Source organism: Quercus lobata, chromosome 2 (genome assembly GCF_001633185.2).
Source record: "Quercus lobata isolate SW786 chromosome 2, ValleyOak3.0 Primary Assembly, whole genome shotgun sequence".
NCBI lineage: Eukaryota > Viridiplantae > Streptophyta > Magnoliopsida > Fagales > Fagaceae > Quercus > Quercus lobata.
In genome coordinates, this window is record NC_044905.1 from 27,325,598 (window position 1) to 27,330,872 (window position 5,275).

General features: G+C 33.3%; 1 long non-coding RNA gene across 1 annotated transcript; it reads left to right on the plus strand.

Moving 5' to 3' along the window:
* Window positions 1-3,480: 3,480 nt before the first annotated feature.
* LOC115975163 lies at window positions 3,481-4,937 on the plus strand. Its single transcript, XR_004088092.1, has 2 exons — window positions 3,481-4,095; window positions 4,484-4,937. It is a non-coding gene; the product is annotated as an uncharacterized LOC115975163 (long non-coding RNA).
* Window positions 4,938-5,275: the final 338 nt, after the last annotated feature.

Sequence of the window (5,275 nt, forward strand, 5' to 3'; positions counted from 1 at the left end):
TTATTTTTATTTATCAAAAAAAAATTTTATACAGCAAAAAAAAATTAACTTTTTCTATGTCTGTGAATATTTTGAGTAATGCTATGAACACAATAAAAATTTACAAAAATTTAATAATAATTTTAAATTATTATAAGAAAAATTTTTAATTAGAGATTGTCGTGGACTTATGTATGAGTTGGCATGTTAATCTAAAAAATAATATGATATTTTGTTGTGTCTTCAATATTATTCAATTTAATTTTGGGAAATATTAATGGATGCCGTAAAGGCATTTGTTGGTCAACCATTTTATGAAAGTTTTAATGAAAAAAAAGTAATTAATGTTTTGACATTTTTTTTCTTTCTTTTTCTCATAAAAGTTGTGTTAAATTTTTTTTAAAAAAAATTGATTGTTAACCAGCCTTAAAGTACTTTTTAACAAAACTCTTTTTTGGATAAACTACATATTTGGTCCCTAACCTTTACACTATACGTCTATTTGGTCTCTGATCTTTCAAATGTGTCAATTTGGTCTCTAACCTTTTGATACTATGTCAAAATGGTCCTTACTATTAAATGGTGGATAGAAAATACTGATGTGTCTAACGGCCAAAATAAAATATTAATATTTTTGCCACATAGACTGCCATGTTAGCATAACCTTAAATACCCATTGAAATATAAAGGAAAAACAATTCCCAGTTAAGTGAGAAAAGTAACACAGTATGTGAAGCAAAATTTGGGATAAAAAATTCAAAATCCCTAACCTGCAATTGTAGAAAAAATGGTTTGCTTTACATTTTGGTCTAGTGATAACAATGAGGCTTGACGGTGACCAGTGACATCGAGGGTAATGCCTAATAGTGATGATCGACTATGAAATTGGAGCCAAGGGCTAACTATGTCACCGATCTGCTAGTATAATATCACCCTCTTAGTTTAAGCTGGTATTGATTTTTGGTGTAGTTTTAAACTTCTAGGCAAATCTACAGTATTAATTTTGTAGATTTATTGGTTTCACACATTATGAAGAAAAAATCATGGCGCACAAGAAGTAAAGATTAATGATAAAACAACCATTAATCTTTACTCGTGTTAAGTTCTACCAATGAAGGGTCAATGAAGTTTGTTTATACCACAAATTACATCCTATACATTGCTTAACCATTTTTAGCACTAAGATTTATAAGAATCGCATAATAAGAACAATGATAGCATACAATATACCAAGTTGTTCTGTGTCTATGGCAAGAAAAAGGAGACCGTAAAAGAAATTATAACGATTCAGGGACATGTTCAGCCCAAGTTTATACAATCTCTAAACCCAACATGAAGAAAAAGGAATTAGTTGAAATTAAAGCATTTGATCGAGAAAATTGAAAAAGTTATACCAAAAATCATAATACCAGCTCAAACTGAAGATAGAAAAGCCTGAGAGAGAGAGAGATTATACCGTTGAGCCTGACCATTATCTAATCTTTGGACCAAAACGTAAAGCAAACCAATGGTTCTACAATTGTGAGTTAGGGATTTTGAATTTTTTATCCCAAATTTTGCTTCACGTTTGTGTTACTTTTACTCACTTATTTGGGAATTGTTTTTATTTTATCTTTCAATGATTATTTAAGGTTATGTTGACACAGTAGTCTATGTGGCAAAAATCATAATATTTTATTTTGGCTGTTAGACACGTCAGTATTTTTCATTTATTACTTCAAAAAAAAAAAAGATTATTTTGACATAATACTAAAAGATTGGAGACCAAATTAACATATTTAAAAGACAGAGACCAAATAGACATATAGCGTAAAGGTTAGAGACTAAATAAGTACTAAACCCCTCTTTTTTTTATCAAATTATTTTTTTAAAGAATCACTTATTGCAATTCATTCATATTAATTTAACAATATTTCCAAATTAGTATATAAATAAATTTAAATTAAAGATGGTCATGAATCCATATGTGAATTTGCCTGTTAAAAAAAATTAATGTGATATTTTGTTTTGTTCCAGTACTGTTTATTATATATATATATATATATATATGTATGTAGGCGTCATTAAAAAAATAAAAAAAATGGTACGGTATAGTTAAAAGTATGCCAGGTCTCCCTTGCACCACTTAATAGTCTATAGTCTTACAACACAGAGTCTATAGTCTGAAAGGAAAGGCTGAGATTAAATAGTCAGGGATTTGGTGCTGCGCTTCTTTCAACTCTATTGAAAAATCAAAAATAAAAAAGCATTGAGAATCCAACCAAAGCGTGAGAATTGAGAATTTTTGAAAAATTGAAATGACTGACGTAAAACGGCATCGAGTTTGGGCAAACAGGAGAGAGGAGTGACGAGCGAAGCGAGAAAAGAGAAAAACCGAACCGAAATTCAAACCTGCCCCAAGTACTGCCTTTACCTTACGTTCCAATCAAAGCATCTTCCCTTTTTATTCTATACTCTCTATTCCACAGATTCCCTAACCAACGCTCCCCACCACCACATGTTACAGCGACGCCAAAATTAAACTAAATGCAACACTCTACGGTAGGCCCACCTTCACTTACCCTTCAACCGCTCGAATTCATCAAAGAAACAAATTTTAGGAAGACAATTGAATTCTGTACCAACTTTCACAATTATTTAATATAAATTGATTGTCGGTGAAATATAAATGTGATACGTCGTTATAAAAATAACAAATAGTCTATAACAGTCTGTCCCATAAAGTAATTATAAAAATTGGTATTTTCAGTCACTGAACTACTGGCACCAGTTGCTAAAGCAGTTTCTCTGGCCACTAGATTGATGATCTAAAAAGGGAGAAGAAGCCATTACGTATTTTTTTTTTAAAAAATTACCAAATTTTTAAAAGTTTTCAACTTTCATTTTTTCCACCAAAAAATTCATAAAAAGTCATATATTAATACTATTCAAAGACAATCAACTATAGATATTAAAGCGCATTAATTCATAAGAATATACACTAACGCATAAGGTATCTATCAAAAATTCATGTACATGTATGTGTTTTTCTTGATATATTTGTTTTTAATTTCACTCAACTTTTTTCAAAAACCATAAAACAAATGCAAATTTTTTTTTTTTGAAAAATTATAAAATAAAAATTGCGGGCAAGAAAATAATTCACCACAACGATTGAATGAATAGTGTTGTCTGAGGACTTGTCCAACCTAACCCACATGCCTAACCGATCGGACCCAAGTTGATCACCACTTGATCTACTATTTGTGGTATTTGATGGTGTGTCAAGTAGTGGGTTTACTCCTCCAAAACTCGATCACACCCAATTTGATCAACAAAATTGGCAAAATTTGGTGAAATCTACCAAATTCGACAAGATCCCTCTAGATTTTGGTTGTTTTTTTTTTGCTTCTCTAGTACGATTGATTTACCCACCACCCATAGGAGGCTTATCTAGTGCTCCTCTCTGGTTAAGGACAGGTCGACTTCTTCCTCACCAGATTTGGTCATGTTGGGTGCGGTTTAAGCACAAACTCGCCCTAGACCAATAAGTGGACACCCTTAAACATGCGTGTTTGTTTTTGGAAAAAAAAACACGTGGCGGAAGACTATTTGTAGAGGAATGAACTGGATAATCAGGCGTACAGACTACAAAGAAGAGAATTTTAATTTTTAAGAGAGGCCGGAACTAAAAAAAAAATTAAATCCCGTTAAATGGGGAATTATGGAATCTGAGCCCTGGCCCCCCCTTTGGTATAAAACTAAAACCAAACGCTAACCACATACCACACCACACCCTTCAAACCAAAGAAACACAAAAATAAGAAACAACAATTGCTCTCCTCTCTCTTGCCCTGCCTCACAGAAACAGAGTCTGAGACAAAGGAAAAAAGCAAGTGGTCGAGATCCGGCGAGCTGCTTCGTCGGGTTTCGCCCATTTTCAACGTCGGAGCTCCGAGAGTTTGTTCATAGCAGTGTCACTGTGCGCATATAAACAGCAACAGCAAAAGCAAAAGCAAAATGAAGGGTTCCTGCACTCTCGTGGCATCAGTACTCGCCGCATCCACCGTGGCTCTTGGCTCCTCTTCTTCCTCTGCGGGAGATCGTGACCATTCATTTCATCCTTGCTCCAACGAGGTACAATTACAATTACAATTCTCCAACTTTTTTTTCAAAAAGAAAAAAACTTTAATTTTTAATGCAAATTCAGACTCTTTTCGTTGTTCCTGGAAATACCCAGTTTGTAGTTTTGTTTATCTGTTTAGTTTTCTTATGAATTTTGTGTTTGCAATTGTGATTTGTTTATGAAGAAAGATACGAGATTTTGCTTTCATTGTATTCTAAAATCCCTTTTTATTAATGGGTTTTATTTGTTCAAGCTTTCGTTTTGAAAATTTCGTGCAAAGTCATAACCTTTTCGCTTTTCCTTCAAATACCCAGTTTTAGTTTTGTTTTTTTGGTTGTCTCTTGTGTAAATCTATGGTGTGTGTTTGGTAAATTCTAATATATTTTTTTGAACTTTTAGGGTCTCTCTTCGCCTACTTCGAAATCTTATGCCAAAAACTCGCATACGACGGCGGAAAAGGAGAAATTTGCGCCAAGATTCGATGGCCTAAGATTCATTGAGACCTTGGTCACAGCCCACAGATGAACTCAAAGCCTCAAAGACCCTCCCTTTTTTGTCTCCGATTTTTGCTGCGAAAGGTTCTGCAATATGTGATTGGAAGAGCAATTTTAATTTTACCCCCATTCTCCATGTGAGTTTGTGTTTTTCTTTTTCCTTTTTCGGTTAATTGATGGTGTAATGCGGTTGAACTCTAAAAGCGTGACAGCCACCGTATTTGTCAATGTCCTCTTGTTTTGTACGAATTTTATGTGGCCTGGACCTGCTGTATCTTACTAATTTAGCCTCCAAAAATGTTTTTTATTATTATATGAGCAAGAGCAATATACATGTGCAATGGCCTGAATTGGTTCTAGCTTCTCTCGTCATCTCTCGTGTCCGTCTTTTGAAGTTTTGCATACATTGTACTCCTTGATTGAGTCATTCATTCCCATAAAAATTTTATACCAATGTCATAGGAGGTATAAAATTGGGCCTTGTTAACTTTTCCCTTACGGAAAAAACAATTTGAAATGTACAGGTACATTGAATTAAAACCTCAAATGAGTTCCATATGAAATTAGTTGTCTAATTAATTAAGTACTTAATAAGACAAGGGTGGTAATGTTGTCTACTTAATAAGGCATTGTCCTTTGGTATCTTGATTGCGTATATTAGGGCAACCCTTTGCTGTATCCAGTGAAGCACCATTCA